The sequence below is a fragment of the Eriocheir sinensis genome, chromosome 41 (genome assembly GCF_024679095.1).
Source record: "Eriocheir sinensis breed Jianghai 21 chromosome 41, ASM2467909v1, whole genome shotgun sequence".
NCBI lineage: Eukaryota > Metazoa > Arthropoda > Malacostraca > Decapoda > Varunidae > Eriocheir > Eriocheir sinensis.
This window is the reverse complement of record NC_066549.1, coordinates 1,829,682-1,842,181: the sequence shown is the minus strand read 5'-3', so window position 1 is coordinate 1,842,181 and position 12,500 is coordinate 1,829,682. Positions and strand designations below refer to the sequence as shown.

The 12,500-nt window shown below is 42.1% G+C and overlaps 1 protein-coding gene across 4 annotated transcripts in view; it reads left to right on the top strand.

The window, feature by feature from the left end:
* Window positions 1-12,500, top strand: part of LOC127009478 (uncharacterized) — a 122,629-nt gene that overhangs the window by 66,614 nt on the left and 43,515 nt on the right. The window lies entirely within an intron of this gene.

The following is a 12,500-nucleotide window of genomic DNA, read 5'->3' as shown; positions in this document are numbered from 1 at the left end:
TAGAGAGAATGGAAGGTTGGAGGTGAACAACGGGGGGTTAGAATTCTTAGAAAGGATGGGAGGATGAAATGAAGAGCAAGCAAAGTGGAAGGATGGAAGGGTGAGAGGAGAGAAAAGATAGAAGAGTGAGATGAAAGGGGGGGAATTAGAAAGGATGGAAGGATGAGATGAAGAGAGAGAATGTAAGGGTAAGATGAAGATTGCATGAAGATGGAAGGAAGGGAAGAATGGAAGGACTAGATTAAGAGAGAATATGTAAGAGAGGGAAGTGAGGAAGAGAGAGCTGAAGAGGAAGGAAGGAGTGAAGCTTGAGATGAAGAGTGAGGATGGAGGGTGAGATGGAGAGCATGAGGATGGAAGTGAAATTAAGAGAAAGCAAGCTGGGAAGCACTAACAACAGAAAGAGAGAGAAAGGAGATGAAAGGTGTTGGAAAAGGTATTTATTTGTTTTCCAGTGGACTCGTAAAGGGTGATGATGATTGTGATGTCATTTTAAAAGATTTATTAAAGACTTGCACTAGCAGACATCGATAAAAAAATACTAATAGAAAAAAAATTGTGATACGAAAATGAAATCTGAAATGAGAGGAAACATGACCTGGCGTGAGTTTCGTGAGCTTTGGGAAACTGGACAGAATAGAAACTGGGGATGGCGTCACTATAAAAAAACACTCGCCTGCGCCATAACGGGTTCGGGCTGACCACCAGGCACCACCAAGAAAGCATATCGGCGTCATAGACAATACGTAAAAAAAAAGTCCGTTCGTGTGTTTGTGTGTGTTTGTGGCAGAAAGAGAGAGAGAGAGAGAGAGAGAGGACATGACTAACGGAATGAGGAGGAAGAATAATTTTGCTTGCTCTTCCTCCCACACACCCCCCCCCCCCCCCCTCTCTCTCTCTCTCTCTCTCTCTCTCTCTCTCTCTCTCTCTCTCTCTCTCTCTCTCTCTCTCTCTCTCTCTCTCTCTCTCTCTCTCTCTCTCTCTCTCTCTCTCTCTCTCTCTAACGGAGGAGAGGAGAGAACTAGGTTACTCCCGCCCATTGCTGTCACTCCACATCTGCCGCCCACCAAGCGTCGTTCCTCTCCAGATGGTGACCGATGCCTGTGTGTGTGTGTGTGTGTGTGTGTGTGTGTGTGTGTGTGTCTGTCTGTCTGTCTGTCTGTCTGTCTGTCTGTCTGTCTCTCTCTCTCTCTCTCTCTCTCTCTCTCTCTCTCTCTCTCTCTCTCTCTCTCTCTCTCTCTCTCTCTCTCTCTCTCTCTCTCTTGCTTCTCTTTTTTCCCTACTTCTCCACTTTCTTCCACTTTCCTTCCCTTCCTTCCTTTCTTCCTTCCTTCATTTCTTCCTTCCTATCTTTTCTTTCTTTATACTTATTCAGTGTCAAAGAAGATATATATATATATATATATATCTATAGTGAGAGAGAGAGAGAGTTGGGGAGGAGGGAGGGGGGGTGAGGTGCCCTTGAAACTGAGTCTATGCCATTGGGAAGGTGACGATGAGGAAGAGAAAGAAGGAAGAAGAAGAGGGAGGGAGGAGGAAGACAGGAAACGGAAGGGAAGAAGAAAGGAAGGAGAGGAAAGGAAAGGAAGATTATTTTTTAGTTCTTTCTTGTTATCCTCCTCTTCGTCCTTCTCCTTTTTCTTCCTAATTCTCTTTTTATTTGTTTCCTTTTTTTTATATTTCTTCTTTCCCTTCTTACTCCCCTCTCCCATCCATTGCTTTTTTTTTCTGTTCCCCCTCCATTCCTTCATACTTCCCCTCCTTCATTTCTCTATTTTCGTATTTTTTTCATCTCTCTCAGTTCCTTTTTCGATTTCCTCTTCTCTCTCCTTCTACTTTCTTTCTCTCCCTTTCGTTTCCCTCAATCTTTTCCTCCATTCATCTGTATTCTCTTCCCTTTTCATCTCTATGCATCCTTCTCTCAGTATTCCCTTCTTTTCATTTCCTCCTCCTTCATCTTTTCCTCCGTCTCTCCATATATCCTCTTTTTCCAATCATCCTTCTGTCTCTCTCTTCCACTCTCCATGTCCTCCTCCCTTCATCTTTTCCTTCATCTTCATATCTCCTATCCTTCCATCCATCCCTCTCTGTCCCTCATAATATTTCCCTCTCTTCATGCCTTCCTTCCCTCCTTCCTTCCCTCTCTCTCTCCCTCCCCTCCATCTCTCCTCCGTCAAGGCTCCTCCTAACACGTTTTTCTCTCCAATCTCACACCTGTTCCTCCTTATCTGTTACCTGGCGAAGCTAATTAAATGAAGAGAGAGAGAGAGAGAGAGAGAGAGAGAGAGAGAGAGAATGTTTATATATATTTTTTTGTTTATTGATGCGTAGATTTATTTTTTGTTTGTGTGTGTGTGTGTGTGTGTGTGTGTGTGTGTGTGTGTGTGCGCACGTGATCGCATGTACACAGTAGCTTAAGAATGTCATTACTGTAATCATTAGGAGAAAGAGAGGGAGGAAGATCAAGAAGAGGAGATAAGAGAAGAAAATGTCAAGAGGAACGTTAGACACGAGAGAGAAAGATAATGAGAGAATAGGAATAAGGGAGAGGAAGAAAAGGAAAGAGGAATGGAAGAGGGAAGGACAATTAAGGGAGAATATGCAGGAGGATACTGAGGGAGGAGGTGTTGTTGGGAAGGAGGTAATGGGTAAGAGATTAAGGGAGGTAGGGAGGTAATAAGGAAATGGGTTAGAGAAGGAAGGTGAAGGAGAGGAAGGGTCGAAAGGAGGGAGGGGAAGAGAAAGGTAAGAATGTGTTGGCGGGTGACGGAAGGATGGAGAGAGAGAGAGAGGGAAAAGAAGGGAGGGAAGAAGAGGAGAATTGGAGGGATAGAGGATAGGAGAGAAAGGAAAGTAGGAAAGGTGTAAAAGAGTAGAAGGGAAATGTGAAAAGGCATTAGAAGTATAAGAAAAGAGAGAGAAATGAAAGGAAAAGGAGGATGGGATGGGAAGGATAAGAGAGAGAGAGGTTGAGAGGAAAGGTGTAACAGAGAAGAAAGGAAGCGGAGAGTAAAGGAGGAAGGGATGTAGAAGGACTTACATAGATTTACATAGACGTTTATACCACATACTAGAGTACAGGTGGTCTGCCCTTGAACTTAAGTGAAGCGACATCAAACGGCCACCAAGACTTAGCATTTCTACCCTAGAGAATATCAAGGTGCAGGAAGTGGCGGTCGAGGTAATGTTTAAATGTATACGCCGTGTTGTACTGAATCGCGGAAGGCGGGAGTTTATTCCATACTCGTAGAACATAATACTGAAAAATAATTTGGTGCTGTCTGAATTTATTTGTTTTATATTTAAGTTTAGGGACAATACTTCATCATTTATCATCGTTCTATGCATTCATATTTTAATCAATGATCGTAAACAAGTTGGATTCGTAAACATTCGTAAGGTCATTTGAGTATTTGGAGACATTCGATAAGTTTTCCTCGGAGGCGACGTTTCTAAAGAGAGAACATAAGATATAACACATAACAGTCTCCCCTCGTAAGGTTTGTTGGGTAAGGAGGAAATACGTTGAACATCCTCCTCCTCTCTCCCAACTCACTTTAATACTTTTCCCTTATACTTTCTTTCTCCTTTATTTCTCCTTTTTAATATCCTTCTCATTTCCTCTTCTCTCTCCTCTCTCCTCTCTCACTTTAATATTTTTCCCTTATTCTTTATTTCTCCTTTATTTCTCCATTTTTGTATCCGCCTCTTTTCTTCCTCTCTACCTTCTTCTCTACTGTCGTGTCCCTCCACCTTTTCTTCCTTCATCTAAGAGAGAGAGGGAGAGAAGGAGAGAAGGAGGGAGGAAAGGAGGGAAAGGCATGAAGGAAGGGTGTGAGGAGTGATGGAACGTAAGGAGAGAGAAGGAGGGAAGGGAAGGGAAGGATGGAGAGAGGAGGGAAGGAGAGGGAGAGGGAGAGGGAGGAAGGGAGGAGGATACCGTTAGGATGTTTTCAGCTGGGAATTCCGAGCCAAAGCGACCTTAAGGGATTTACTTCTGTTATGAGCCTTAGCGTTTAACGGAGGCTTTTGTTTGTGTATATTGTGTGTCTGTGTTACTTTCTGTTTCTGTTTGTCTGTCTGTTTTTCTTTATATTTGTTCGTTTTTTGTCTATGTTCGTGTATCAATGTGTTTATTTTTTGTCTTTTTTTTATTTTGTCTGTGTTTTTTTTTTTGTCCATCTGTCTTTCTTTCTTCCTTTATGTTTGTTCCTTTGTCTGTTTGTCTCCTCGTATATTTATCTTTCTATCCGTCTGTTTATCTGTCTGTCATGGTCTGTTTTTGTGTCTGTAAATCTTTCTGCTTCTGTATTTTTCTGTTTGTCTGTCTTTCTGTCAACTTTATTATTTTGTTTATTTATATGTTTCTCTCTTCGTTTATCTGTCACTTTTCCTCTTTGTCTGTCTGTCTATTTTTTTCCTGTATATGTCTGTCTATCTGTCCTGTCTTTATTTCTTTCATTTTTCTCTTCTTTTTTCATCTTTCTATTGGTTTCTCTGTTTTTTCTGTGTTATTGTCTGCTTTCCTGTCTTTCTGTTTCTCGTGTCTATCTATCTGTCTCTATCTATCTACTTATTATCTCAATCTACCTACCTATCTCTCTCTCTCTCTCTCTCTCTCTCTCTCTCTCTCTCTCTCTCTCTCTCTCTCTCTCTCTCTCTCTCTCTCTCTCTCTCTCTCTCTCTCTCTCTCTATCTATCTATTTATCTCTCATACCTCATAATTAACATCTGCCTTTCATCTCTCCCTCACAGGTAAATCAATTAAGACGTGTATACCCACCTGGTTACCTATGCACAACTATACGTAAGTAGACGGATAACTCTCTCATAATGCGCCTGTTTACCTGTCTGTCTGTCCTGACCTTCCCTTCCTTCCCTTCCTTCCTTTCCTTTCCCTTCTCTTCCCTTTCTTCTCTTTCCCTTTTCTTTCTCTTTCTCTTCCTTTCATTTCATTTCATTCCGTTTCCCTTCACTTCCTTTGCACCCGTCTGTCTATCTGTCTGTCTGTCTTTCTGTCTGTCTGTCTGTCTTTATGTATGTATGTTATGTTTTTTAGAAGAAGAGGAAGAGGAGGAAGAGAGAACAGAAGAAAGAAGAGAAAAGAGAACAGAAGAGAGAGAGAGAGAGAGAGAGAGAGAGAACGCTGAAAAATATATGTAAGACGAAGAAGAGAAGAAGGAAAAAGAGAGACAGTCGTAATATTATCTTTTCGGGAGGAGAGAAAAAGAAGGAGGAGGAGGAGGAGGAGGAGGAGGAGGAGGAGGAGGAGGAGGAGGAGAGTCGTGGATTACCTTGCCTGTGGGGATGACCTCGCTTCTCCCCCCCCCCCTTTTCTCTCTCTCTCTCTCTCTCTCTCTCTCTCTCTCTCTCTCTCTCTCTCTCTCTCTCTCTCTCTCTCTCTCTCTCTCTCTCTCTCGCAGTACCTTCATATGTCATATTAAATTTAATCTTGCTTTCTCTGTCCACATTTTTGTGAGAGAGAGAGAGAGAGAGAGAGAGAGAGAGAGAGGTAGTAAACATTTATTCATTGACATTTGAACTGATATTATTTTTAGAGAGTATTTAGCATTCCTCCTCCTCCTCCTTCATTTATTCTGTCCTGTCATACCACACGTAGATTACTAGTAGTAGCGGTAGTAAACAGACACCCTCGTCATAGACCGATAAGTCTTCTGGTGTCTGTTCTTCCTATGTAACTCTATGTATTCCTCCTCCTCCTCCTCCTCCTCTCCCTCTTCAGCTTTCTTTTGCCATCTGGGTGCAACTTTTCCTCTCTGTGTGGTCAAGTTTTCCTTCAGAGCAGATGGAGGAAAGTGAGAAAGAAAGGGAGAAAGGGACGGAAGGAAGAGGAGAAAAAGAAGGAAAGGAAGGAGGGAGGGATGGAAAGGGATAGGCAAGAGAAGAAGAGAGGAAGAAGAATTAAAGTTGGGGAGGAAGAAAGAAAATGTGAGAGAAGGGAAGGAAAGGTAGAAGAGAAGGAGGAAAGAAAGGATGGATTGAAGTGAAAAAGAAGGAGGAAAAGGAGGAAAAGAAATGGGGGAAGAAAGAAAAATACAGAAGAGGAAAAAGGAAATTGATAAAAACAGAAAGGAAGGAAAATAATGCAAGAAATGATAGAATAAGGAGAAAATGAGGAAGATATGAATGAAGAAAAATTGGAATGAAACAAAGGCGGAAAAAATAGAAATATACAAAGAAAAAAATAGGAATATGAAAACTGGTTAAGAGAGAGAGAGAGAGAGAGAGAGAGAGAGACTTGTCCTTCAGTTCATAATTGATCCTTGACAGCTCCTTCAAACGCCCTTCAAAAATCACCCCATCTCCTATTCCTCCTCCTCCTCCTCCTGTCCTCCTCCTCCTCCTCCTCCTTCATTACATCCTCTTCCTCCTCAATCGTATTTCATCCTCAAATTCTTCAAGATCATGACCTCACGAAAACCTCCTCTCCTCCTCCTCCTCCTCTTCCTACATATATTCCCACTCCTTCAAATTCTTCAACGCCACGAGCTTTTCCCAACCTCCTCCTCCTCCTCCTCCTCCTCCTCCTCCGCTAAGTCAACAGTGACAGTCTTCGTCGTGACCCGCCTCGAGGTGTTCCGTTTCACTGCTTGAACCTTGGCCGTGTGTGTGTGTGTGTGTGTGTGTGTGTGTGTGTGTGTGTGTGTGTGTGTGTGTGTGTGTGTGTGTATGTGTGTGTGTTATAATAGCACACTTGCGGTTTAGTATAATTTCTTTTTCACTTTTTCCCCCACCTTCCTCGCTCGATTTCTCTCTCTCTCTCTCTCTCTCTCTCTCTCTCTCTCTCTCTCTCTCTCTCTCTCTCTCTCTCTCTCTCTCTCTCTCTCTCTCTCTCTCTCTCTCTCTCTCTCTCTCTCTCTCTCTCTCTCTCTCTCTCTCTCTCTCTCTCTCTCTCTCTCTCTCTCTCTCTCTCTCTCTCTCGCTTTCCCTCTTTCTCGCTTTAATTTTTTCACTTTCTCGTTTTCCTTTTCTTTGCCGGGTATTTTTTTCTTCTTTCCATCGTCTCCTTTTCCTTATTTTTGCTTCTTTCTCTCAACCGCTCCAGAAATACTATATGAGAGGGAGAGGAAAATAGAGAGAGAGAGGGAGAGGGAGAAGGTTGAGAGAGTGCGAGAGAGAGAGAGATCCTTACCCGAGACTTGCTGTTTTATCTTCTTTTCAATCTTTTTTTTTCTGATTTTTAATACTTTTTCGTTTTTTTTCCTTATTTCTTTTTCTCTCTCTTCGTCTTTGCCTTTTCCAATTTTCATCTTCCTCTCTTGTTCTTTCCTTCTTTTATCTCTCCTTCTGTTTCTCCCTTTCCATGCTTTTCTCAATTCCTTCCTTCATCCATTTTGCCTTTCTTAAATAATTTTCATACGTCTTCCTCTTGCTCTCTTCGTTCTCTCCATCTTCCATGTTTCCTCCATTAATTTGTTTCCTTCTCATCCTTCATTCTTCTATTTACGCTCTCATCTTATCTCTTCTTCCCTTCCCATCTCTCTCTTCTCTGTCATTCTTCCCTTTTGCCTTCTCTTTTTCAATAATAATAATCTTTCTTTTATTCACTTCCTCCTCCTTTATTAAGCTTTCTTCCGTTAGCCTGGTTATTTTCACCATCTATTTATTTATCTATCTATCTTTATCTATCTATCTGTCTATCTGACGAACCGAATATTCTTGAAAACCGTTCGTGTGAGTCAGCGGCGAATCCAAATAAATCTGAATTCGTAAACACAATAGAATACCGTTGTTTGATTACGTTCTGTTCTGTGGCGCCGAGGAGGAGGAGGAGGAGGAGAAAGAGGAAGAGGAAGAGAAAGAAAATGATAAGGAGAAGGAAGAAGGGGATGAAAGGGAAAAAGAAGTAGGAAGAAAAAGAGAAATAGAAAAGATACAAGAAAAAGGAAAAGACAAAGAGAACAGGAAAAAGGAAGAGAGAAATTAAAGAGGAAGAGTAAAGGAAAGAGGAAGAGAAACAGGAAGAGTAAGAAAAAGAGGAGTAGGAGTAGGAGAAGGAAGAGAGGGAAGGATGTAGTAGTAGTAGTAGTAGTAGTAGTAGTAGTAGTAGTAGCACCAGCAGTAGTAGTAGTATCAGCAGGTCGTTTAGGTCGAGTGGTTCAGGTCATCCTCCAGTCACTTACCAGGTCGTCTTGCACCGCTGAAGGTCGTCCCCGTAAAGGGTCGTGTCAGGCTCATTGTATCGCCGCCAAGGTCGTCTGGTCGTGCTGGGGTCGTGAGGACCAGCCTTGTACGACGACCTCACTATTTTTTTCTTTTTTTTTTTCGTTGATTTCATTCATGGGTAACTAGGACGAGAGAGAGAGAAGCCAGCACACCACGAGAGCGGCGGTGGCTAACGACCTCCTCCTTGAAATCACAATAAGCCGCACAGCCAGGTGCCAGAAGGCCTTCACGAGTGCCACGGCCCACCTGTGGAACGCCTTCACGGGTGAGGTGGGCGTTAGGGCAATGAACAGCCAGCAGATGAAGGTGGCGGGTCATGCCTGGTGTCACACTTACCCGCCCTAGTCACATCCGCCTGAGCACAAGCACAACTAGTGACAATGCTTTTAGATAGGCGACCCCAGGACAGAGGTCGTCTTTAACATGGAGACAATTTCCCCGCCTTCTGGTCATATGTATCTCATGTTTAAATAAAAAAAAAATGAGAGAGAGAGAGAGAGATATAATACAGACAGACACAAAAGAGTCTAGAGAAAGCACAAACAGAGTCGGTTTCGCTTCTCCTTTCAGTTTCTTTCTCACTTTCCTTTCTATGTTTTTTGTCGCGTTTTCTTTCTCCTCCTCCTCCTCCTCCACCTCCTCCTCCTTCTCCTCCTCCTCCTTGGTAACACAAAGCCCCATAAGGAAAGTTTTGGTCAGTATGTAACGAGAAAGTAATTCGAGGCCTTCCTAAACACACACACACACACACACACACACACACACACATACTGGTTATCCTTTTCGTCCTTTTTATCCTCCTCCTTTTCCACCTCCTCCTCCTCTTTCTCCTTATGCCTCAAATTGATTATAAATTATAGATTAGGTAACATTTTTATTATAATTTTTAACCCTTTTCACCTACCATGTATTTATCGTCGTCGTCGTCCTCCTCCTCCTCCTCCTCCTCCTCCTCTTCCTTTCTTCCTTCCGCCCTCTCAAGGACGTAAGGACAAGAATCTTAACACGCCGGAAGCAATAATACACACACACACACACACACACACACACACACACACACACACACACACTGGAGAAAATACATACCTCTTCTTCCTCCCTCCTCCTCCTCCTCCTCCTCCTCCTCTATATGGTCAACATAGAGGAACCCAACTGACCCTTGTGTGTGTGTGTGTGTGTGTGTGTGTGTGTGTGTGTGTACAATTGACACCCATTGCTACTGATAGAGAGAGAGAGAGAGAGAGAGAGAGAGAGAGAGAGAGAGAGAGAGAGAGAGAGAGACAGTGAGTTAATCTGTCTCTCTCTCTCTCTCTCTCTCTCTCTCTCTCTCTCTCTCTCTCTCTCTCTCTCTCTCTCTCTCTCTCTCTCTCTCTCTCTCTCTCTCTCTCTCTCTCTCTCTCTCTCTCTCTCTCTCTCTCTCTCTCTCTCTCTCTCTCTCTCTCTCTCTCTCTCTCTCTCTCTCTCTCTCTCTCTCTCTCTCTCTCTCTCTCTCTCTCTCTCTCTCTCTCTCTCTCTCTCTCTCTCTCTCTCTCTCTCTCTCTCTCTCTTTATTATTCCTTTCCCTGTAACTCTCTCCATTCTCTCTTGTCTTTCTCCTTTTTTATACTATTTGTCTCTCTTTTCTTTCATTATTTATTCAGTTTCTCGCTTTCTCCTTTCTTCTTTCCTCCTTTTTTTCCTCTAGTCCTGCATTTCTTAATTTCCTCTCCTTTCCTTATTTCTTTCATTCACTTTCTTCTTCTCCTTCTATTCTGCCTTCTCCCTTTTCTCATTCATGATTGAAGTCGAAAAAAGAAACTGAATTGAATGGAAAAAATTAATCATATCAAAGAAGGAAAAACAAAGCGAATTAAAAACACAAAACAGATTCATCGTAAAAACAATTGATTTTTTGTCTCATTCGACAGAAAAGAAAGAAAAGAAAAAATGACTTATGGAAATACATTCACAGGAGATTGTTTTTTGTGGTGGTGATGATGGTGATGGTGGTGATGATAGTGATGGTGATGGTTGAGAGGAAAAGAAAGAAAGGAAGAGGAGAAGAAAGAGATGGAATAAAAACGATAAGAGTAGAGCAGATAGAATGGGAAGAAAGAGGATAATATTGAGAAGAAGGAATAAGATTGAAAGAATAAAAGTAGAGAATTGATCAAAGAAAAGGAAGAGAAGAAGAAGAACGATGAGGATTGAGAAAAAAAAACGAGTGAATGGAAGGGAAGGAAATTAAGAAGATCTGAGATTTTTAGCAAAGAAAGACAAAGTAAGAAGAAAAGGAGGAGGAAGAAAATGAGAAGAAAAACAAATTAAAAAAAAGAGAATTTGGAATAGGAATAATATAAGAGGATATCGAGGAAGAAGAGGAGGAGGTTGAATAAGAGAAAGAATTAAAGAATGAAAAATATGAAAAGGAAGAGGAAATAAAAAGGAGGAAACGAAGAAGCGAAGGAAAATGTTGAAGGAGAAAGTGAAGATAATTAAAAGGAAGAAGTAGTGAAGAAGGATAAAAAAGGAGGAGGAGGAAGATGAAGGGGAGGAGGAGTAAGAGGAAGAGGAGGAGTAGGAGGAAGATGAAGGGGGGGAGGAGGAGGAGGAGGAGGAAGAAGAACAGGTTGGGTTAGGTTCAATAATTTCCTTTAGTTTCTTATTTGTTTTGACCTTCTAGGCAGGCTTATCTTCTCCTCCTCCTCCTCCTCCTCCTCCTCCTTCGTCCTATCTTCTCTCCTTGTTCTACACTTTTCTTTCTTCTGTATTACTCATATTTTTCCACTTTTTTTCTTATTCTATTTTTTTTCTTTTCCTGATTTATTTTTTTCCTTTTATCATATTTCTTTTATTCGTCTATTTTTTCTTGAACTTTTAATCTTCTTTTATTTTTCATTTTATCCTTTTTTATCCAATGAATGCTCATATTCCTTCTCCTGCTCCTTCTCCTCCTCCTCCTCCTCCTCCTCCTCCTCCTCCTCCTCTTCCCTTTTCTCTTTTTCTCTCTACACTTGTTTTCTTCTGTATTGCTATTTTTTCTCCTATTTTGCGTTTTGATTTTGTCTTCATTTTCCTCTCATTGTTCTTATTTTTCTTGTTCTTGTTCATTATTGTCTTTTTCTTCTTGCAATTTACTTTTTTCATTTATTTTTGCACTTTTGATATATTCACCTTTTCCTCCTCCTCCTCCTCCTCCTCCTCCTCGTTCTTTACGTAAGGGTAGCCATTAAATCTTCATAAATTAGTCATCTTTCATCGATCTCTTCTCTGATTGGTCCCTTGAATTGCTGACGTCATCACACAGTCGGCCAATCACAAAGGAGATACACCTATGACATCATTTTTGGCCCTAGAGTGTGTGTGTGTGTGTGTGTGTGTGTGTGTGTGTGTGTGTGTGTGTGTGTGTATTTGCCTGTATCATCAAGCAACACACACACACACACACACACACACACACACACACACACACACACACACAGCAAAATTCTTACACAACTCTTCCATTGTTGGTTATGACTCTTGCGAGGAATGGAAAGGAGGAGGAGGAGGAGGAGGAGGAGGAGGAGGAGTGGTAGTGGTGATAGTAGTAGTAGTAGTAGTAGTAGTAGTAGCAATGAAAAAAAAAAGCGATAGTGTTAAAAAAGAAAGTTGTCGTGTTATTGTGAAGACGGTGGTGGTGGTGGTGGTGATGGTGGTGAGGATGAGATAGATGGTGGTGGTGATGATAGCATTGATGTGGTTGTGGTGGTGATGGTGGTGATGATGTTAAGAAAGAGCTACACGAGAGGGAGAGAAGAGAGGAAGGAGAAGAGAGCCAACTGGTGATGATGGTGGTGATGGTGGTGGTGGAGGTGATGAAGCGAAGATGGACATGAGTGATGGAAGAAGAATGAAGGGGTTGAAGATGATGGTGGTGATGGTGGAGGTGGAAGAGGAAGTGAAAGAAAATATGTAGACGGCGACAGGTGTGAAGGAAGTGGAGAAGTTGGAAATAATGAAGGAGGAGGAGGAGGAGGAGGAAGAGGAGGAGGAATTGGAGGAGGAAGAGGAAAATGAAGAAAGGAAAATTGTTTATGTGAAAAATGAGGAAGAGAGTGAAAGGATGAACACACACACACACACACACACACACACACACACACACACACACACACACACACACACACACAGATTCCAGACAGACAGAGACAAACACACAAAGCAAGATAAGAGAGAAATTACCGATAAGAGAGAGAGAGAGAGAGAGAGAGAGAGAGAGAGAGAGAGAGAGAGCAGGCCATTGACCACCAACAAGCTAGTCAAGTTACTTCCCTTCCTCTCCCTCCCCCTCC